This window comes from Hemitrygon akajei, chromosome 15 (assembly GCF_048418815.1).
Source record: "Hemitrygon akajei chromosome 15, sHemAka1.3, whole genome shotgun sequence".
Lineage (NCBI taxonomy): Eukaryota > Metazoa > Chordata > Chondrichthyes > Myliobatiformes > Dasyatidae > Hemitrygon > Hemitrygon akajei.
The window spans coordinates 30,121,628-30,146,566 of NC_133138.1; positions in this window are offsets into that span (position 1 = coordinate 30,121,628).

Sequence of the window (24,939 nt, forward strand, 5' to 3'; positions counted from 1 at the left end):
TGACCGAGTTGTGCACCAGAGTGGAGCTGAGATCACACCCAACGTGGACAGATTTCTACTGAGGCGTGTTAAGCCCTCGCTCCCTGATTTCCTGATCCCAGTCACTGAGTATAGTATCCCTCTCCTTCACCTCTCGCCCGCGGCTCCTTCCAGCTGAACACGATTGGGACATTTACACAAAGTATGAGATCACACAAACTGCAGAAGTTTGACGGCTGGTTCTCCACACAGAGAGGGATCTCTCTTCACCGATCACAGTCACCGTGTTTCAGTTTATCATCACCTCTGTCCTATATCGGTTCATGGGTCAGAAATAAACCGATTCCAATTGCAGATCGAGGCGTTTGAGAAATAAACCCTACGAGCAGAACACCGAGAGCTAAATTTTTGCTCCCAGCGAGCGTAGAGTCACTGCGGATAAAACAGCCTCTGTGAGAAAGAGTTGGTTGAGCAGAGACTCGAGTCAATCGGAGACACTGTGGTTCACCACCGCTCTTCCCCTTCAGGATGTGGTGCAATACCGCACTGTTCAATGTGCAGAATATCAACACTGACAACGTTCTGGACTGATAAACACTGCGGGAAGCTCCGAGCAACAAGCTGAGCAAAACCGGAAGCCGCAAACCACTCGATGAAGGTAGGAAAGTCCACAGACTCACCAAACCAGAGAGAGACAAATTGTCTCAGCGGATGAAACAACAACACGGCTCCTCGCCATCCTTCATACAACCAAAGCCGACAGTAGATTACCAGGGGTGAGGGCAGCCGAGGCCTCTGTCCAAGCCTACTCCCTGCCCCTCTTTCAGGGCAAGTTCGTTCCCGAATACCCTTAGAGAGGGAACATGGGGTTACTGTGGACACAGTAGAGGATTTCCGGGAACTGGCTGTTTTGTAGATATTAGTAGACGTATTTTAATTTGAAATTGTATTTTCTAAGTGAAAAACTGATGTGGTTTTGTAAAAAGAATGACCTCGATGGCGTAGGAATCGATTGAGACCAGATTAACCGAGCATGGGATGTCACATTATTTCTCGCAGAGCGAAAGGGACGCAAGGTGCCAACCAGACTATTGCTGGAAAGTCTGAATCTTGGGATCCTGATATTGCTGGCCTGTCCTGGTGAGACTCCTGGTCATTAGACGTTACGTTCTTTGTGGGAGATTCCTGTGGAAATTTTTATTGGTTAGAATTTAATATCTTTCTGCTAAGCTCACTGGCACAAAGAGAGGAGTTGGGGTGTGGGGTTTCTTGTCAAGATTTACAATCCTCAGAGTACAACTGGTGATTATGGAATGAATACATTTTTATCCCATGCCAGGCTGATCTGCTCTCACTGCATTCCACTACAACTGAGGACACTTTTTTCACAAAATTACATAACTTTTTCACAGACACAATACAATTTAAAATTAAAATAGGGTTACTAATATCTACAAAACACTGAGTTCCCAATGGGAGGGATATTCCCTGAAATCCCCCACTATGCCCACAGAAACCACGTGCTCCCTTTCTATGGGCACTTGGGTATGAAGAGGGGCACGCATCATCTTGGGCAGAGGCCTTGATGGTCCACTGCCAGGGCAAGGTCACCCTGTCCCACAGTGATCTACTGTCGGCTTTGGTTGTATGAAGGATGCCAAGGAGCCGTGTTGCTGTTTCATCCACTGAAACAATTTGTCTCTCTCTGGTTTGGTGAATCTGTGGACTCTCTACCTTCATCAAGTGGTTTTCGGCCTTCGGTTTTGCTTAGCTGTTGCTCAGAGCTTCTCGCAGGGGTTGTCCCTCCAGACAGTTTCCAGTGCTCATATTCTCCACACCAAAGCAAAAAGTGCACACAGACAAAAACAGACAAACAGCCAATATGCAAAGGAAGGCAAACTGTGCAAATACAAAAATAAAATCAATAGATAGATACATAAACACATACATAAAAAGGTAAATAAGTAACATTGAGAACATGAGTTGTAGGGTCCTTGAAAATGAGTCCACAGGTTCTGGAATCATTCAGCTTTGAGGTGAGTGAAGTTATCCATGCTGGTTCAACAGCCTGATGTTTGAAGAGGAACTGTTCCTAAACCTGGTGGTGTGTGACCTAAGGTTCCTTTAGCATTCCCAATGGCAGCAGCAAGAAGAGAGAATGACCTGGATGGTGTGGGTTCTTGATGATGGATGCTGCTTTCTTGTGGAGGTACTCCTAGAAGTGCTCTGTGGTGGGGAGGGCTTTTCCTGTGATAGATTGGGCCATATCCATTACTTTTTGTAGGCTATTCCATTCTTGGGTGTTGGTGTTTCCATACCAGGTCATGAGGCAGCTGGTAAGAATAATCCCCACTGTGCATCTATAGAAATTTGTCAATGAAATTTAGAAGGTGAATAATTGATATTCATTAATCATGTGTGTGTATTTTTGTGTACATAACAGAGAGAGAGAGAGAGAGAGAGAGAGAGAGAGAGAGAGAGAGAGAGAGAGAGAGAGAGAGAGAGAGAGAGAGAGAGAGAGAGAGATTACTTTTCAGGTATCCCACAAACAATTACTCCATGCAAAACTGTTAATCTGCCAAGACTCATCAACCTGCACCTGGTCGATAACCCTCCATATCCTTCCCAGCCATGTACCTATCCATATTTCTCTTAAATGTAGAAATCAGCCCCATATGCACAACTCAAGATGCCTCCCTCTGAGTGAAAATGTTCCCCAAATGTTCCCCTTAAATATTCCACCTTTCACACTTAACCTATGCCTATTAGTTCCAGTCTCACTCAACCTCAGTGGAAAAAGCCTGCTTGCATTTAGCCAATCTATACTCATTATAAATTTGTATATCTCATAACAATTCACCCCACAATCTTCTATTTTCTAGGGGGAAATATCTTAACACATTCAATCTTTCTCAATAACTCAGGCCCTTGAGTCCCTGAAACAGCTTTGTAAATTTTCTCTGCACTCTTTCAATCCTACTTTCATTTTTCCTGTAGTTAGGTAACCAAAACTAGACACAATACTCCAAATTAGTCCTCACCAATGCCTTGTACAATTTCAACATTACATCCCAACTCTTGCACTTAATACATTGATTTACCAGGGCCAATGTGCTAAAAGCTTTCTTAATGAGCCGACGGTGCTTATAAAAAGTATTCATACCCCTTGGGGCTTTTCATGTTCTTTGTTTTACAGCATTGAATCACAATGGATTTAATTTGACTTTTTTTGGAACTGGTCAACAGGAAAAGACTGTCTTGTGTCAAAGTGAAAACAGATCTCTACAAAGTGATCTACATTAATTATAATACAAAACACAAAATAATTGATGCATAAGTATTCACCCACTTCAATATGTCACATCAGATCATCACTGGTGCTGCCAATTAGTCTTAGAAGTCAAAAGATTAGTTAAATGGCAATCCGATTTTGAAGACCTATGTGCAGTCAAGATGTTTCAATCGATTGTAGTGAAATACACCTGTATCTGGGAGGTCCCACTGCTGCAGAGTCAGTATCCTGGCAAAAACTGGACCACAAAGACAAAAGTGCACTCCACACAACTCCGCGAAAAGTTATTGAAAAGCACAAGTCAGGAGATGGATACAAGAACATTTCCAAGCCACTGAATATCCCTTGGAGTACAGTTAAGTCAATCATGTGAATTTACATGTGAATGGCAGAGCAGACTCAATGGGCTGAATGGCCTAATTCTGCTCAAGTCTTTATAAAGAATATAATTTTACCTCAGTTGCATGCAACAATCCCATATGTTTTATATTATTTTATGGAATGGTGGATGTAGCTGGAAATGCTGCATTTAATGTTCCTCCACAATACCCCCATAACTAAGTGACTAGCTGGGACAGATCGGAGGGTAGTCAAGAACAAACATTGCTTTGGCTGGACTCATCCTGTTACTTACTCATGGGGCAAAAACAGCTACAGAGTGGTATGATTAAATAATGTTTTTACTGAGTAACAGTACACGCTGGGCAACTTACGCTGTGAGATCCATGAACCTGGCCTGCAGAGAGAAAAAACAAACACACTCGAAAACCCCTATGACAGGAGAAAACGTTACACATGTAGGTGCCCAAGAGGATTTATTGCTCTATCATAATGCATGCACATCAATCACCATCTTGCAATCGATCTGATGCAGTTCACATCCATTCGATTGGATGGCAGATTTTCTTCCTTTTCACATATTCTTTCACAAGACAATCCAGTGGTTTTTTGGGCACTGCTAGTTAATTAAACTCTTCATTTTAAACTCTCCTCAACTATGCTGGGATCTAATGTCTGGAATCTGGTCCAATAAATCGAGCATTTTCAATCAAACTCTCACATTAATAATCACCTGACTTCATTGTCAGCAGAACAATCAACATAATGCTTATAAATTTCACTGAGAGCACAGCAGTTTGAAAATATTGCTATTTCTTTTGGTTGCTAATGGTGTATCAATTTTTGGAATTTAAAACTCATTTGCATCTTGGGTAGAGTGACATCCCATACCTTAAATATGGTTGAATAGAATTAGGGACACAATTCAGAAGAGGAATGTTACACAGACATTTCCTAAGAGGACATCGTGCCACAACAGGTGTTCATAATGGAAATAGCTTACACTTAGAGGCGACTTTATCAGGTACATCTATTCATCTGATTATTAATGCATATATCTAATCAGTCAATCATGTGGCAGGAATTGCATAAGCCCATAAGACAGAGGAGCAGAATTAGGCCATTTGGCCCATCGAGTCTGCCCTGCCTTTCAATTATGGTGGATCCTTTTCTTTCCCGCCTCAGTCCCACTCCCTGGCCTTCTCTACATAACATCTGATGCCAATGGTAAATCAAGAACCTATCAATCTTCCACCTTCAATACATCCAAATGCCTGGCCTCACCAGAAACAAATTCCACAAATTCATAACCCTCTGGCTAAAGAAATTTCTCTGCATCTCTGTTTTAAATGACACCCCTCTCTCCTGAGCCTGTGACCTCTTGTCCTAGACACACCCACCATAGGAAACATCATCTTCACATCAATTTTGTCTAGGCCTTTCTATATTCAAATGGTTTCAATGTGATTCCTCCCCCCCCCCCCCAACTTCCAGTGAGTACAGTCCCAGAGCCATCAAACATTCCTCATATGATAAGACTTTCATTCCCGGCATCATCCTTGTGAACCTCCTCTGAACCATCTCCAATGCCAGTATATATTTTCTTAAATATGGAGTTCAAAACTGTTCACAATACTCAAGGTAAGACTTCACTACTGCCTTATAAAGACTCAGCATTAGATCCCTACTTTTCTATTCTAGAGCTCTTGAAATGAATGCCAACGTCAATCTTCATATCATCTGCAAACTTGGCAACCAAGTCATTTATTCCATCATCTAAATCATTGATATACAGCAAAAAAAAAAATTGGATGCCAACACTTAACCCTGTGAAACACCACTAGTCACTAGCAGCCAACCAGAAAAAGATCCTTTTATTCCCAGTCCCTGCCTCCTACCAATCAGCCAATGTTCTCACCATGCTAGTAATTTTCCTGTAATACTATGAACTTGGTAAGCATCCTCATGTGTGGTACCTTGTCAAAGGCCTTCTGAAAGTCCAAATATACAACATCCATGGCATTTCCTTTACCTATTCTACTTGTAATCTCCTCAAAGAATTCAACAGGTTTGTCAGGCAAGATTTTCCCTTTAGGAAACCATGCTGACTTTGTTCTAAATTGTACTGTGTCACCAAGTGCTCTGTAACCTCTTCCTTAACAATCGACTCCAATATCTTCCCAGCCACTGAGGTCAGCCTAACTGGTCTATAATTTCCATTCTGCTGCCTCCCTCCTTTCTAAAAGAGTGGTGTGACATTTGCAATGTTCCCGTCCTCCAGAACCATGCCAGAGTCCAATGATTCTTGAAAGATCATTACTAATGCCTCCACAATCTCTACCACTACCTCATTTGGAACCCTTGGGTGTCATGGTCCGGATTGGGTTCCTTTTAAATTTATCTTGTTTGTGTTATGATCTGTACTGTTGACTCCTTCTTTCCCTTTAATTCCCTGCTTTCCCGTGTCCCTCGGGCTTGGTGATTAAAGGCAATTTATTCTCGACTGTTTATAAGTCTCCGGCTACAGCCGTTTGGCGTGAGACCGTTAACGAAGTCACCGCGAGCCCAAGTCATTCAGGAGGAGCCAACTGAGTTTCTTGCCAGAGCAAGCCAAGTCTCCAAGTTTCATCTTCCTGCCCTTCCTGACAGTCTGACTCCATGCTTTCTTTGCTTTTATACGATTTGTCCTATCCCAAGTCCCTTCACTGCAGTTCCCATACCCCTGCCAAATCTGTTTAAACCCTCCCCAACAGCTCTAACAAACCTGCTCAGTAGAATTTTAGTCCCCCCTCCAGTTCAAGTGCAACCCATCCCTTTTAAAAGGTCATACCTCCCACAGAAGAGATCCCAATGATCTACGAAACTGAAGCCCTGTCCCCTGCACACATTCTCAGCTATGCATTTATCTGTCAGTTCAACCTATTTCTACTGTCACTGGCACATGGCGCAGGCAGCAATCCAGAAATTGCTACCCTGGAAGTCCTGCTTCTCAGCTTCTCTTGAGGACCTCTTTAATTTTCCTTCATATGTCATTGATACCGATATGTTCCAAGCCAACTGGCTGTACCCCTCCCTCTCCAGTGTTTTATAAAGCTTCAACATTACATCCTTGCTTTTATATTCCAGTCCTCTTGAAATGAATGCTAACATTACCTTTGCCTTCCTCACTACAGACTCAACCTGCAAACGAACCTTTAGGGAATTCTGCACAAGGACTTTTCAGAGCCTTTGAGCTGTATATTTTTGAATTTTTTCCCCATTTAAAAAAAAGGTCCACTATTTCATTTCTTCTGCCAAAGTGCATGAACAGACATCTCCCAATACTGTATTCCACCTGCAACATCCTTGACCAATCTCCTAATCTCTGGGAAAGGTCAGAGGAGAATAGCCAGACTGATTCAAGATGACATGAAAGCAACCATGACTCAAATAAGCAGATGTTAACAACAGTTTTGAGCAAAAGAGCAACTCTGAATGCACAATAGGTTAAATCTTTAAGTCTCTGGGCTACAGGTGCAGAAAACTACAAATGTACACTTTGTGACAATTAAGTACCTTCTGTATGTAGTAAAATGGTTACAGAGTGGATTGACATACTTGTTCTGTACATCATGTCCATCATTTTCTTGCAGCTTCTAAACACCATTGTGTGTCGCTGAAAGACTGTCATGGTCCCGTTTGACTGTCTCCCATCTCGCTCCTGTCTCCTTGATTACGCCTTAATTCCAGTCATTAGGTTTCCAGTTTCTGCTAATTCACTTGATTACAGCACATATGGTGTCCATCAGCGACTGCAGTATAAGAACCCTGGCGTCACAACTACTGGTCGCCAGTTCGTTGGTCTATTGCTGTGTGATAACTTTGTTTCCCGACCGCTTAGAACCGTTAGTTCTAAGTTCAGCTCTAGTTTCAAATTATTCCATGAAAACCCCGTCTCCGTGTCAAGACTATATCTGAGCTCCGTGTCAAGATACCTCCTGGTTATCTGTTGCACCTTCGCGACTATGCGAGCATCTCTCAAACCTTATCTCCGCGCCTGTGTCCTGGACTTGGGTTCGCCCCCAGTCGCTCCGTGTAACGGAACGAACTGGCCAAGAATGAACCCAGCGGACACGAACCCCCTACAACAGGCCCTCGCCAGCCAGGGTACCCTACTGGGCCAACACGATCAACTGCTCAGAGACGTCATGGAGAATCTCCGTGCCCTGTCCGAGAATGTAAAGAGGGTCAGTGAGCAGGTCGACGGAGTATCCGCTCCTCTTACTCCGTCCCTTCCGAGAACCCGGTCTGATTAACCCGCACAGCTTGGGATGGCAACGCCGGATGGGTCGGCAACACGATCACCAAGAGAGCCGCACGTTCCCGAACCGGAAACTACGCTGGGGACCTAGGGAAGTGCCGGACTTTCTTACTACAATCTTCCTTGGTTTTTGTGCAGCAGCCGTGTATGTACGCCATGGATAGCATACATCATGGGGTTGTTGCGAGGGAATGCCTTAGCATAGGTCATTGCGATGTCGGACAACCAGCCAGAGACCTGCTCTTCTTTTCCCACCTTCACATCTGAAATGAAGATTTTTGAACATCCCATTCGCGGTAAGGACGCCGCTAAGCGCTTCCTGACTCTCCGTCAGGGCTCACGAAGTGTATCCGAATACTCCATTGACTTCCAGATACTAGCGGCGGTCTCGGTGGAATGACGAGGCACTCCAGAAAGTGTTTCGACAAGGCCTCTGTGACAGGAGGAAAGACGAATTGGCAGCGAGGGATGACACAAACAGCTTGGACTCTTTGGTCTCTCTCGCTACCAGGCTAGATAACCGACTCTGAGAACGTCAGAGAGAGAAAACCTGTCGCCTCACTCCTTGGGTCATCCCACGGCCCGTTTACCATCTTCGACCAGCCCTAACCTCTCTTCTCCCTTCCGCTCCTAGCATAGCTCCCGCCCCGACCGTTCCCACTATCCTGGTGAGCCAGGCAACCCTCCCTTCAATCCCCCAAACCCGGATGCAGATCCAAGCTACCATGAACTATCAACAAAAGTTCCTGTCTCTATCCGCCTTGGTGGACTCCGGTGCCGAGGGAAATCTGTTGGATGAGGACATAGCCTCCCAGGCCGGAATTCTTTGGGAACCGTTAAGCACCCCTCTGGAAGCCCTGGCGCTGGACGGAAGACTTCTATCTCGGGTCACCCACTGTACGCCACCCCTGACTTTGATTCTGTCTGGAAACCATCGGCAGCAGGTACAATTTAATCTTATCCATTCTCCTCAAGCCTCTTTAGTTCTGGGATACCCCTGGTTGAGCCACCATAATCCCCACATAGATTGGTCCACTGGGAGGATAGCCAGCTGGAGACCCTTTTGTCACTCCACCTGTCTTCAGTCAGCCCTATCCCCTGGGGAGGTCACCGTGACCTTGTCTGCCGTATAACCCCCCCCCCCCCCCCGACTTGTCCAGGGATCCAGCAGAGCACCACGACCTGGCTCAGGTATTTAGTAAACAACAAGCTCTTCCCCTGCCTCCACACCGACCATACGATTGTGCTATCGACCTTCTCCCCGGGGCTCGTTACCCACTTGTCGGTTGTATAACTTGTCGCGGCCTGAGAGAGAAGCCATGGAGAAGTACATCAGTGAGTCTCTCGCGCCGGGCATTATTCGACCCTCATCCTCCCAGGTGGGCACAGGGTTCTTCTTCGTGGGGAAGAAGGATGGGTCACTACATCCCTGCATCGATTACCGAGGCCTTAACAAAACCGTTAAAAACAAGTACCCACTGCTCCTCATAAATCCGGCATTCGACCCGCTTCACGGAGCCGCCTTCTTCTCGAAGTTCTACCTACGAATCGCCTACCAACTGGTCAGAATAAGGGAGGGGGACGAGTGGAAGACGGCATTTAATACCCCTAGGCCACTTCGAATACTTGGTCATGCCATTTGGCCTCACCAACGCTTCCGCTGCTTTTCAAGCCTTGATAAACGATGTGCTGAGAGCCTTTATGTTTGTGTTTTGTCTATCTGGATGACATCCTGATCTTCTCCAGCAGTCTCCAGAAGCACATTGATCATGTCCGTCAAGTCCTAGAGAGGCTGTGGGAGAACAAATTATTCGTGAAGGCTGAGAAGTGTGAAGTCCACGTCCCCTCGGTCAGCTCCTTACGCTACATCATCACGAGCGGATCCCGAGAAAATCCGGGCGGTGGCAAAGTCGCCCAGACACAAGCAACTCCAGCGTCTTCTGGGGTTTGCGAACTTCTATCGCCGGTTTATCAGGGATTACAGTCGGGTGGCAGCGCCAGTTACCCGACTTACCTCACCTTCAACACCTTTGCTTTGGGACTCCTCAGCATTCGCTGAACTGAAGAAGTGTTTCATGTCCGCTCCCATCCTGGTCCACCCGGACCCCTCCAGTCAATTCATTGTGGAGGTCGACGCCTCCAACTCCAGTCCCAACGTTCTGGACCTGATCAGAAACTTCATCCCTGTGCCTTCTTTTCTCGCCGGCTGATCCCCCTGAACGAAATTATGACGTGGGGAACCGGGAGCTACTGGCGGTCAAACTAGCGTTGGAAGAATGGAGGCACTGGCTGGAGGGAGCGGAACACCCGTTTATCGTCTGAACCGATCCCGGTCTCAAGAACCTTGCATAAATCCAAATCACCAAACGCCTGAATTCCCGCCAGGCCCGTTGAGCATTATTTTTTGGTCGGTACAGATTTACTCTCACCTATCGTCCGGGGTCCAAGAACAGGAAACCTGACGCGCACTCCCGTCAATATACTTCCAAGAAGGACCTATCCAGCCCGGAGACCATACTTCCGCCATCCTGTGTAGTGGCTGCCCTCACCTGGGAAATCGAGGCCGTGGTAAAAGAGGCCCAACGGGCTGAACCTGACCCCGGCACCGGACCCGGCAATCGCCTTTCCGTGCCCGATTCCGTTCGATCTCAGGTTCTGCAGTGGGGGCACTCATCTTGGTTCGCCTGCCATCCCGGGAGTGATCGGACACTGTCTCTTCTGAAAAGACACTTTTGGTGGCCTTCCATGGACGCTGATACCCGTTCCTTCGTCTCTGCATGTTCCATCTGTGCCCGTGGAAAAGCTTCCCACCGGCCACCTGCTGGATTACTTCGTCCCCTACCTGTCCCTTTTCGTCCTTGATCTCACATAGCACTGGATTTTGTAACGGGACCAGCCCCTTTCACAGGGGAACACTGTCGTACTCACTGGTGGTCCGTTTTTCCAAGACTGTGCACTTTGTAGCCCTCCCGAACTCCCTCCAGCTCGGGAGACCACAGACCTCCTCCTCCACCACGTCTTCCGCATTCACGGAATTCCTGCGGACATTATCTCCGACCGGGGCCCCCAATTTGTTTCGCAAGTCTGGAGATCCTTGTGCCGAGCCCTGGGTGCCTCAGTTAGCCTGTCGTCCGGCTTTCATCCACAGACAAACGAGCAAACGGAACGGGTGAACCGGGATTTGGAGGCGGCGCTACGTTGCATAACAGCCAACAACCCGTCTACCTGGAGCAACCACCTGGCGTGGATAGAGTACGCCCACAACACTCTGGTGAGCACCTCCACCGGAAGATCTCCTTTCGAATGCTCTCGGTTACCAGCCCCTGCTGTTTCCCGATCAGGAAGAGGATATTGCGGTGCCTTCTGTTCAGGCCCATATCCGCCGGTGCCGTCAGGTCTGGCAAGACACACACACAGCCCTGCTCCAATCAGCTCAGCCGACAGCAACCGGAGGACTGTCGATCGCCATCGGATTCCTGCACCTGAATATCGACCTGGGCAGAAGGTGTAGCTCTCATCTAAAGACATTCCTCTCAAGAACGAGCCCAAGAAGCTCGTCCCTCACTTCCTGGGACTTTGAGATTGAGAGCATAATCAACCCCACGGCGGTTCGACTCAAATTGCCTAAATCTATGTACATCCATCCTACATTTCACGTTTCCCAATTAAAACCGGTTTACATCAGCCCCTTGTGCCCTCCAAGGGAATCCCCTCCACCCGCCCGGATGATCGACGAACATCCGGTGTACACTGTCCAGCTGTTACTGGATGTGCACTGTGGGGGCAGGGGCCTCCAGTACCTGGTCGACTGGGAAGGATACACCCTGAGGAAAGTTCTTGGATTCCCCACTCCTTCATCCTGGACCCTTTCCTCATCCATGACTTCTGTCAGGACCATACAGACAAGCTTGGCGGATTGCCTGGAGTCTCCCTTTGGGGGGGGGGGGGGTAGTATTGTCATGGTCCCATCTGGCTATCCCCCATCTTACTCCTATCTCCTTGATGATGCCTTAATTCCTGTGGTCAGATTCCCAATTGCTGCTAGTCCACTTAATTACAGCACACCTGGTTTCCATCAGAGTCTGCAGTATAAAAACCCTGGTTTCACAGTGACTGGTCACAATTTCGTTAGTCTACTCCCATGTAATAACTTTGTTTCCCGACCGCTTAGAACTGTTCAGTATAAGTTCAGCTCTGGTTTCAAGTTATTCCATGAAAACCCCGTCTCCGTTCCAAGACTTTGAATCAGAGCTCCAGGCTTTGACTGCCCTCTGAACTGTCCTGGACAGCCACATGGTTGTGAGGGGGGTATTATGGGGGAACAATAAATGTAGTATTTCCATCTATGCCCACATTCCATTAAAGAATATAGAACACATGGGGTTGTTGTGACAGGCTAGAGTAAAATTATGTAATTTATTAGACACGTGACATAGGAACTGGCTTAGGCAATGCAGTCCAATGACTCTGCTCCGCCATTTACATGGAAGTTCTTCCTACTGTACCAACAACCTTAGCAAAGATCATTTTCAAAAATGGTCCAAGATGCTCAACAGGAACTTTATCCCATGAATTGTAACTACAGCCATGGAAAGGAAGGTAGGTGAGATGAACAAAAGATTGTCATAGGCAGATTCAAAATCAGAATCAAAAATCAGTTTTAATATCACTGACATAAGTTGTGAAAATGTATTGCTTTCCGGGAGCAGTCAAGTGCAAGGCAAAAGGGGAAAAAAATAGATAGTTTTATGAAAAAGGAAGTGGATAAAAGTTTGAAGAGATTTGTGGATGGAAACCTTGGCTATTGAATATGTAAGGATGAATGGTGGAGCATTTAAATTCAGAGATGCATAAGACACCAGGATTGGAGATTCAAAGAAATATTTCATGTGAGTTTGCACAAGATTGGAGTGATAGAGATGTGAGCACATGGTGAATTAGAACAGATAGTAGCAGCAAATCACTCACTTCTAAATGACCAATGGATCTTTCTATTTAATTTCTATTTCAGTAATGTTTCTTTTCTGTGCATTTCAGGCACTCTGTCAAAGATATCTCCCTTCTTCCCCCCTTCTCCTGATCCTCTGCCTAACCTTCATAAAAAAAAGCCTTGATAGCTAGTCAAGCTTCACTCCTCAGCTCAGTTAGCTGTTAAAGCTATTAAAAAGAGAATGTGAATGTCTCACTACACTGTTACAAAATATTATTAAAAATAACAATATAATGTGTATCACAAAAGCAAAATCAAAACATTTCAAGAAAATGTCAATAGTCTCAGATTCACTTTGAATTCTCTCTGCACTGAAACCCTGATCCTTTACCTCAGAGCACAGTCTAGAAATTGTCAGCCAAGTGCTTTCAGTATGTGCTGACCTTGGTCACTGCACAAGCACATATGACAACACCACAGTTTATGGCTTTTCTTGACAAAATTTACATCAAGGGGTTTTGGATCAATGCCCCTTTCCTCAAATGTTTTTGAAACAGGTTCTGAGCATTAACACAATGCTGGGAAAGGGTAGTGAAACAAGGAACTGAAAGCAAGTTTTTGGTCCTCCCGTGAGTCTGAGGAACACCATCATAACTTTTATGTTTGTACTTTCCAAATTTTTAGGCTCAAAAAGTTTTGACTTTGAGAGAAAGAAAGAACTTTGTGAGATGCAGTCTGATCTTGCACTCAAGATGAGATTTATTGACCTGCCCCTAGTTGTTCTGGATTTCTGTTGAGGAGTATCCCACAATTCATAGGAAAGCAATGAACATTTTGCTACTCTTTTCAGGTTCTTACATTTGTGAGCAAGCTCTTTCTTTTTTATCAAGCATCAAGAGAAGGATAGGGATCATTTCATTTCAGTTGAAAGTGAAATCCCTGTGTGCTTATCTCAAGTTCAACCCAGAATTGAGTATTCCTGCAGCAAAAATCAAACACAGGTTTCAAATATTTGAGCCTGATCATGTCACTTCAAAAGAAAGAGTGTTTTTCAAAGACTTGTATGAAATTGTGTCTTAGGCTATATTTTCATTCATATTGATTTGGCTTGTAGTTTTTTAGCAATTTTACGATTCAACATTGTCAATAAATTTTCCTAGTTTAAGTAGCATTAATTAAAATCAATTTACAATTATTTAAATTAAATTTATCAAGCCTACCTTTAGAAAAATTAAATCCCATTTTGACCTAAGCCAGTTATTTAACAGAAATTCATTATGTTTGCCTTACGAGTTTTTAAAATTTATGAAAGCGGGTAAAAAGAGATTAATTTCAAGTAAGTTAAGGTTAATCTTTTTTTTCCAAGAAAGGTTGCTTAAAAAATCATTCTTTACCCCAAAAGAGCATTTTATTTTATTCTTAGATTATTATATCTACAACTTACTGATCACGCTAACGTACCATGACCTGTAGATTTAATGATTTTTACACAATTGTTCCCTGAAGCCTGAAAGTTATTTCAAGGGCTCCTCCAGGGCAGAAAGGTTGAGACAGGCTAACCTAGACAGTACAGATAAGTGAAATGATACACTTCCTTTATTTTTATTAATATTCAGACTTTTCATTAATTTATTTTTAACTTGTTATATAACATTTATTTCTAAATGTTTTCTTATTTTTCCACAGATATTTGCTCATCAGAGGTCCACTGGATATTGAGAATCGTGTGTCCATAGAAGTCAAACATGACTTTGAGACAAACATGGGTTGTGTATATGAGGAACGCTGTTCAACACCAAGTCAGGAGCACAAAAAGTAGACATGAGGTTGCTTTAGAAGACACAGTGAAGAGGATCACAAGAGCTACTACAAAAATATTAAGAGCAAAAGGATAGCAATTGACAAAATTGATTGTCTGAAAGATCAGAGGAGGAGATGTTTGCTGCTGAATTGGACAAATTTGTGGATGACACCAAGGTTGGACAGTGAGGAAGACGATAAAAGCTTGCAAGCAGGATCTAGACCAACTGGTGAAATGGACTGAAAAATGGCAGATAGAACTTAATGCAAGCAAGTGTGATGTGTGCACTTAAGGGGGACCAACCTGGATAGTTTTACCGGGGTAGCATGAGGGCACTGAAAATGCAATAGAACTGAAGGATCTGGGAATACTTTGAAAGTCGTGTCACACGTAGATAGGCTCTTAAACAAAGCTTTTGGCATATTGGCCTTCATAAATTAATGAGTTGAGTACAGGAATGGGATGATATTTTGAAATTGCATAAGAGGCTGATGAGGCCTAAATTGGAGTATTATGTCTAGATTTGGTCACCTAACTACAGGAAAGATGAAACTAAGATTGAAAGAGTGCACAGAAAGTTTACAAGGACTTTGCCAGGACTTAAGGAGCTGAGTTATAGAGGATGGTTGAATAGGTTAGGACTTTATTTCCTAGAATATAGAAGATTGAGAACAGATTTAATACAGAGGTACATAATTATAAGGTGTATAGAGAGGGCAAAGCAAGCAGACTTTTTCCACTGATGTTGAGTGAGACTAGAACTAATAGTTGTGGGTTACAGGTGAAAGGTGAAATATTTAAGGGGAACATCTTCACCCAGAGGGTTGTGAGAGTGTGGAACGAGCTGCCATCATAAATGATGGATGCGGGTTTGAAATCAACATTTAAGAGGAATGTGGATAGGTACGTGGATGTGAGGGTTATAGAGGGCTATAGTCCAGGCACAGGTCAATGGGAATTGGCAGATTAACAATTCAGCATGAATAGATGGGTAAAAGGGTCTGTTTCTGTGTTTTCCTGTCCTATGACTCTAAATGTTTGTGGTCTCTCTCTCTTTTGTACATCTTCCTCTCTTGTTTTCACACATTAATACATAAAAACTCACACACACGTACACTATTAATAAATATCAATTATTCACTCTGTAAATTTCATTGACAAATATCTCTAGATGCACAGTGGAGAGTATTCTTACTGGTTGCAGCACAACCTGGTGTGGAAAAAGCAATACCCAAGAATGGAATAGCTTGTAAAAAGTAATGGATATGGCCCAGTCTATCACAGGAAAAGCCCTCCCCATCAGTGAGCGCTTCTAGAAGGAATGCTGCCAGAAGAAAACAGCATCCATCAGCAAGGACACACACCATCCAGGTCATGCTCATGCTTTCTTATCACTGCAGTCATCGGGTAGGAGGTAAAAGAGCCCTAAGTCCCACACCACCAGGTTTCAGAATGGGTATTACCCTTCAAACATCAGGCTCTTGGACCAGCACAGGTAACTTCACTCACCTCAAAACTGAACTGATTCCAGAACCTGTGGACTCACTTTCAAGGACTCTACAATCATGTTCTCAATGGTGCTTTATTGTCTATAGGTCTGTATGTTTCTATCCATTCATTTGTTTTTTTTTCTGTACAATTTGCACAATTTGACTTTTTTTGTATATTGGTTGTTTGTCAGTTTCTGTGCACAGTCTTCGCTTTGATATGGAGAACATCAGCAGCCTGGAGGGAAAACCCCTGCGAGAAGTTCCGAGCAAAATCTGAGCAAAACTGGTGGCCGAAAACCACTCAATAAAGGTGGAAGAGTCCACAGATTCACCAGACCAGAGAGAGACAAATTGTTTCAGCAGATGAAGCAGCAGGAGGGCCCCTTAGCATCCTTCATACAAACAAAGCCGACAGTGGATTACTGTGGGAGAGGGTGACCTCACCAAGGCAGCAGACAAACGAGGCCTTTACCCTAGATGAAGCCTGCCCCCTTTCCCAGGGTAAGTTCCTCCCCAAGTGCCCATAAAGAGGGAGCATGTGGAGGATTTCAGGGAATCGTGCCTCCCACCGTGAAATGCGTATTTTGCAGATATTATTAGTAACTACATTTTTATTTGAAATTGTATTTTCTTTGTGGAAAAAGTTATGTAATTTTGTAAAAATGTGTCTATGGTGGCAGTGGAATGGAGTGAGAACAGATCAGTCTGGCATGGAATAAAAAGATATATTCATTCCATTAACACCAGTTGTGTTCTGAGGATTGTAAATCTTGACAAGAAACCCCACACCCAACCCTTGTACAAAGATGTTAAATTCTGACTACGAAAGATTTCCGCAGGAATCTCCCACAAGAGACATAACGTCTAATGACATTGATTAGAATTACAGGGGTCTGGAGTCTCAACCGAACAAACTTACTCTGGAAGAGGGGCGGGGAGTCGGCTGGCGCAGAGACCTCGACTGTCCTCACCCCTGGTTATCTACTGACGGCTTTGGTTGTATGAAAGATGCCGAGGAGCCGTGTTGTTGTTTCATCCGCTGAGACAATTTGTCTCTGTGGTTTGGTGAGTCTGTGGGCTCTTCCACCTTCATCGAGTGGTTTTCGGCTTCCGGTTTTGCTCAGCTTGTTGCTCGGAGCTTCCCGCAGTGTTTATCACTCCAGAACGTTGTTAGTGTTGATATTCTGCACATTGAACAGTGCGGTATTGCACCACATCCTGAAGGGGAAGAGCGGTGGTGAACCACAGTGTCTCCGATCGACACGAGTCTCTGTTCAGCCAACTCTTTCTCACAGAGGCTGCTTTATCTGCAGTGCCTCTACGCTCGGTGTGTGCAAAAATTTAGCTCTCGGTGTTCTGCTCATTGGGTTTATTTCTCAAACGCCTCGATCTGCAATTGGAATCGGTTTATTTTGACCCATGTACCGATATAGGACAGAGGTGATGATAAACTGAAACACGGTGACTGTGATCGGTGAAGAGAATCCCTCTCTGTGTGGAGAACCAGCCGTCAAACTTCTGCAGTTTGTGTGATCTCATACTTTGTGTAAATGTCCCAATCGTGTTCAGCTGGAAGGAGCAGCGGGCGAGAGGTGAAGGAGAGGGATACTATACTCAGTGACTGGGATCAGGAAATCAAGGAGCGAGGGCTTAACACGCCTCAGTAGAAATCTGTGCACGTTGGGTGTGATCTCAGCTCCACTCTGGTGCACAACTCGGTCACACTCCCCGCGGTAGCATAGCGGTTAACATATCGATTTACAGAGCCAGAGATCCCGATTCGTTTCGCTTCCCGCCGCTGTCTGCAAAGAGTCTGCACATTCCGCGTTGAGATGCTCTGACTGCTCCTGTTTCCTCACACACACAGAGGACGTACGGGTTCTGTTTTGTGAGTTGTGAGCATGCTGTGTTGGCGCCAAACGCATGACAACACTAACATGCAGCCACAGCGCATCGCAAACTATTCGAAATGACGCACTTCACCGCATTTTTAAATGTTTGTTGCATATGTGACAAATCAAACTAACCACTCCCTCTCAGAAGCAGAATATGTTCCTTTTGAAGAATGATGAGATGAACAAGGAAGATGACTGGTGATCAGAAGGGTCAGTTATCAGTAACAGTGATAGAAATCACAGAGAGTGAGGTAGGTTGGGAAAACAGATTAAATGTGCACAGGATCGAACGGCAGGTGATTTTCTCCCCCCAATGAGATGCCCTATCTCACAGAGTAAGTAGCCAGAAAGACTTTTCTATCAGTCAAGCAAAACAGTCTAGAGAGCCCATTACCCAGGACATGTCCCTTTCTCATTGCTACCATCAAGGAGGAGGTCGAGGAGCCTGAAGACACACACTCAACATCTCCGGAAGAGCTTCTTATAATCCACCATCTGATTGCTGAATGGGAAACGAACCCATACACATTTTCTTAGTATTTATTGTTTTCTATTTACATGAGTTATTTTATATATATATATATAATTTATTTTTATATATACTTATTGTAGTTTACAGTTTTATTACTTTGTCTCGCAATATAGATTTCTTAAGATTATCATAGCTGGGAAAAGCTCCCACTACCTATTTAAATGCTCCCAATTGCAAGCAGCTCAAATAGCCTCTGATACCTAACTCTAGTTCCTGACCTTTATGTGTGGCTTTGCTACTAAGCCATTTCTGCTAACAGGAGAAGGGCCAAAGACCAGTAAATACACCTTAAAACCAGTAATTTCAGGAAAGTGAAACTTATCAACCATGATTGGCAGCCCATCTAGAAGGAAAACTGATCTCAAACCTCCACTGCCTTTTGTGTATACCCACTCATGGGGAAGACATTGGAAGTAAACTCCGAGGAAATATCCGGAGCTGAAATTCCTAAGGCATATCTACAATGAGTTCAATGTTGACTGGAAACAGTGGCGGCGCTGAGGTGGTGCTTGCTATAGCACCAGCAGAAATTACAATAGCTCCACCAAGAAATTAACTGAAATTTGACATACAAATTGCAGCTGCTTTCTCTGTCTAGTTTTGAATACAGCTTTGTTTCTCCAGTTGATCTAGTGAAACAGCGCCCCCAATTACCATAGCACGCACGCAGCAATAAAGGTATAAACTCTGTGCTTGTCTGCACTTCTGCTTATTCGTTCGTTGTCAATGTCTTGCGGTTGCCGTCTTCACTCAGTTCAGTTAAGCCGATCTAAGATCACTTAAGGTGGTGATGTCACTCACGCGAGAGATTGATAGTATACATACATTGTGCAGGGTCAAGGCGCAGATCCATGGCTCGCAAGACTATTGGATGCCTCTCCCCCCCCCCCCCCCCCACACACACACACACACACGGTGCGTTTACAAGCTAGCGTGGGCCTGGCACATGCATTATTTTGGCCGGCGTGAAAAATGGATCGATACTTAGTGACAAAACGACTTCATTCAGAGGAATCAGTGGTGTCTCAGCCTGAGCCTGTCTTAATTGAATGTGACATGCAGAAAGATGCAGTAGGTGGGGATGAGGACGACAGCAGTTCATCGAAGGAGAGTGAGGGCGAAGTAGAGGAACAAGAAATGGTGCGGGATTCGGAAGAGGACGTGGATGCAGCTGTTCTTAGTGCTGGTGGGAATACTGTTAGCGATGTTAGCCAGCAGCCTGAGGAAGGACCCCGTCGGCCAGCAGTGAAAAAGTACCCTTCGCAACAGTTTGACAATCAGCAAAGGAGTTTTATTTGTGGCTGGCTTGACCTGTACTCCTGGCTGGAATATTCGATCACGAAAGATACTACGTTCTGCTTCCTGTGTGGAGGACATGGGCTCCATTCTGAGTCTTCCTTCACTGTCACCGGTTACCGCAACTGGCGGAACGCTACAACAGCTTTCAAACCCCACCATGTAAGTGCTGCTCATAAGTTTGCTATGGAGGCATGGGCCGAGTTCAGATTGAGAAAACAAAGCGGTTCAAGATTGGGAAATATGCTTGAAAAGGATGTGCAAAAATTGTCCAAGAAAATCGTGAGTATAATATTACATTTACTGCTATTAAGCCTATTGGTCCTGCTTAGACTTCCAAGTGGTGATTCTCTTGATTTTTGTTTTAAATTTAGTAGCCGAATTCATTGAGGTATTGCATGGTCAGAGTACGATTTATCCAACTCTTGGTAAAGGCTTACATCTGTTGTTTGCCTTATTTGACTTTAATAACGGTGTGTCTTTTGACATTGTCTGTCTGTGTAATGCGAATAGCAGTGGACAGTGCTGTGTTTTTTCATTTGAAAAGCACGCGTTTGACGCTGATTGTGGGATTGGTGCGTGATTCATGTTGTGCGCTGCGGGTCGGATGCTCGGTTGGTTTGCTTGTTTATGCTCTTTGTAACCCGGGTTGTCTCCGATGCTGTTGACACTGTCACAGTTCACTTGTATATTAGATCTATCGATTGCTGTTGCTTGTGAATCAACAGAGGCATTTGTAGTAGGCATATAATGCTTGAAACTGACTTTTGAACGCCACGCGTCTGGCCTTGCGAATACATATTACCATACGGTATATCTCTCAGCACTATCACTGAATAATTCAGCCCCACTGTAGCACCAGCAAGAAAAAATCTCTGGCACCGCCAGTGACTGAAAACATCTGCAATGCCACTGATGCCAAACGGTATCAGTCTCTGCCATTCCTTTGGACTTGTCAGGCACATAAAGAGGGGCAACAACTTGCTCTCCATATCGTACTGCCCCGGCTTGCATATCAAGCAGACAGCTGGGACGCAACATTTTGTCGACCTCGACCAACGGGGATTCTCAATTGAAGTGTACGGCTGCAACAAAACAACAAATTTCAAAACATATGCTGGTAATATTAAACCTGATTCCGAATGGGTTCATTTTTGGGCAGTGAAGCATTTACTAAAGTAAACCAAAGGGGTGGGGAAATACCAACAGGCAGTGGAATGAGTCTGAAGGAATCCTGAGGCAACATTTTCTTCCTGGTGCCCAGATTGGAGGAAGAAAGCAATACAGAGCCAAAAAATAAGTGAACCTGATCTCTTGTACACAAACAACACACACAAAATGCTGAAGGAACTCAACAGGCCAGGCCGCATCGATGGAAAAAAGAACAGTCGACGTTTTGGGCTGAAACTCTTTGGAAGGACGGATTCTCTTTGAGATTCTTGTACACATCTATTATTGGCACTGTTCAGGGTTATCTTACATTGCTACATGGTTAAAATGATGAGTCTGTCAGCCTCATTTATATTAAATAATATTTCCTTTCATTTGGTTGAGACTGAGAGAAAGTGCAAAGAGGTTCTCAGAAATGTTATTTCACATAATACCCTGTTCTTTCTTCTTCTTGGGTGGTTCGACTAGGTTAACCATGACTTGTCTCCACTCTGGTCTATGTATCATGACCTCAGGTCATTGGAAGAATATTCTGAGGGCTCAGAGTTTTTTGCTGTTGTTTTCTATTATATTTTGTGTGTTTCATTTAATTTTAATCATAATGTATTGTTGTGCTTTGGGTTTCTGATGCGGTATAGTTAGGTCTTAACAGACGCCAATCTGTTAAGTTAGACAACTTCTCCTCCTCCACTCTCACCCTGAACACTGGCATGACTCAAGGCTATGTGCTGAGGCCTCTTCTATACTCCCTTTTCACCTATGACTGCATTCCTGTACATGGTTCTAACTCCATAATCAAGTTCGCCGACAACACCACGGTGGTTGGCCTGGTCAGAGGGGGTGATGAGATGGCCTACAGGGACAAGGTCCAGCACCTGGCTGCGTGTTGTGCTGACAACAACCTGGCCCTTAACACCCAGAAAACCAAGGAGATCATTGTGGACTTCAGGCATTATATGAGCCACACTCATGTCCCTATCTACATCAATGGAGCTGTAATGGAGCGTGGATCAAGCTTCAGATTCCTTGGTGTCCACATTTCCGAGGATCTCACCCGGTCACTGAACTCCATCCTGATCAAAAAGGCACAATAGCACCTTTATTTCCTGTGGAGTATCAAGAAAGCTCACCTCTGGCCCTGGATACTGACGGACTTTTACCGCTGTACCATTAAGAGCATGCTCACCAACTGCATCTCAGCATGGCATGGCAATTGTCCCATTTGCCATAGTTTAAGAATAAGGGGTAGGCCATTTAGAATGGAGTTCAGGAAAAACTTTTTCACCTGGAGAGTTGTGGATCTATGGAATGCTCTGCCTCAGAAGGAACAGAAGGAAGTGGAGGCCAATTCTCGGGATGCTTTCAAGAAAGAGTTAGATAGAGCTCTTAAGGATTGCAGAGTCAAGGGATATGGGGATAAGGCAAGAACGGGGGTACTGATTATGGATGATCAGTCATGATCACATTGAATGCTGGTGCTGGCCTGAAGGGCCAAAAGGCCTACTCTTGCACCTATTGCCTATTATATCAGACCGCAAAGCACTCCAGTGTGTGGTGAAAACTGCCCAGCAGACTATTGGCACCCAATTGCCCACCATTGAGAACGTTTACTATAAACGCTGCCTGGGCAGGGTGAAGAGCATTATCAAGGATGCATCTCACCATAACCACAGACTTTTCACTCTCCTCCCATACCAGCAGGCACAGGAAGGGCTTCTTCTCTGAGGCTGTGACCCTGCTGAACCTCACATCACAGTGCTCAGCAGTATTGCACCCATATTGTACTGTCTCAGTACGTTTATATTTGTGTGTTGTAGCAGTTACTTTTTATTCGCAGTTATTTTGTAAATAACAATATTCTTTGGATTTCTGGTTAGATGCTAACTGCATTTCATTTGGCTTTGTATCTGTACTTGGCACAGTGACAATAAAGTTGAATCCAATCTAATCTTTGCATGTACAGTAAGTTGCAATTGAATCAAAATCAGAGTTAAGTTTAATATCATGGGCATATGTCCAGAAATCCATTAACTTTATGGCTGCAGTACATTGATAAATAAATATAGAGCAAAAATACTGAATTACAGAAAGCATATACTGTATATGTCTATTGAATAGTTAAGATAAAAATAAGTAGTGCAAAAAAAAAGCAGAAATAAAAAAAAGTAGTGAGGTAGATTTCATGGGTTCAATGTCCATTCAGAGACTGTTCCTAAATCATTGAGTGTGTGCCTTAAGATTCTGTACCTCCATCCTGATGGTAGCAATGAGTAGAGGGCGTGGCCTGGGTGGTGGGTGTCCTTAATGCTTCCTAAGGCACCGCTCCTTGAATGCTTCCAATTAATTGTCTTGAGACTTTTCAGGTCTCCAATTAAGTATAGTAAGCTTTTGTCTTTTTATTAGAATGGTTACTTGTAAGCTTGTCAAGTGTTTGAGGTTTTAAACAGATGGTGCTAACTCTTCGGGGGCTTGTTGGTCCTGATCTTTTCCGAGTGAAGTTTGGCAAAGTTATTCTGAGTTATCCTAGACCTTGTATTCTTAACTGTTCTGTTTCTTTTGCTGATAAAATTCCTAGTTCTGTTTAAATTTCCTGAATCTCTGTGCACTTGAGTCCGAAGTTGCAGCATGACACAGTGAATTCTGAGGTAGCTGATGAGTCCAATAAGGGAACCACAGAGGCTTTCACAGATGGGGCAGCGGCTGCCTGACAGGGTGGGTGTTGCAAGGGGGCATTGGGAGCGGAAACAAGTGCGGGACACTGGCACCAAGAACTTGACACGGAGACAGATTTGGACGTGACTGGGACTTGGAGCCTTGGCTTGGACTGGGGCTCAGACTTAACAAAACAAAACAACAACAGACCACTCATATACCGGCTCGGAGCAGCGGCAAAACGACCAGCAACACACAGCTGGATGGCAGGCTCTTGACTCAACCCATGAACTACGGATGGCAGGCTCTTGACTCGGCCCAGGAACTGTGGACGGCAGGCTCTCTCTGTCACAGAGGTTGACCCATCCTTGGCGGCCCAGAACTTGCATTGCCGCACAGGCTCGGAAGACAGTCCCTATTCTCGGCAGCCTGAGCTTGTATTACTGCCCCGGCTATGGTGATGGACCAGCCCCGAGTATCTGTAAGCTGGAGTTTTTATCCTGCCGGTTTGAATGAATCAAGGAGCCTGGTGGAACACAGGGAAAAGGAAATTAACTGAAATGTGTAATCAACGGACCGGACCATGACAGTGGGTAGATAAAATGGGTAGATTGTTAGGCGATTTGTTCCTTCTTTTGCTGGAGTATTACTTCTGTGTGCTCCTGGTGTGTGGAACTAAGGTTTCTAGTACCGTACCATTCACGACCTTGAGCCAACCATGGACCAGAGATTCCCAGAAGTCAGTGAAGAAGTTGTCTCTTCCTTGAAGGAGGACCTTAATGCACCCATAAATCTTTTCCTCTTGATTATATTGACATGGAATTTATCTGGAGAAAGAGCTACAAGGCACATGGCACCAGTTTCTCAAACTTCTGATTACCCTGACATTCACAAGTACTGTGTTATAAACTAATATTAAGAATTTTAAAGAAAAAAAGGCCAAAACACATGTAGTGCAAAGAATGTACAAGAATGTAATTATGTCACATACATACTCTAGCATGCATCACCACCCCACCTGAGAAAAGCGTACAAATTGCACACAGGATCACCCATTACTTCAGATCCTGCAGAAGTGAAGTGGGAGAAAATCAAGAGACATTTTCTGAAATTGACTTTATTCCACATTCTTTCTTAGGTTCTACCTTAAAACCAAGGTTTGTACAAGGAATAGTGAGCTGAAGATCTGTGACACCTGAAAAGGTGTATTGATTTGGCAATGTGGGGTATGTCATCAAACATTTCATAAACTATCACTGCTTT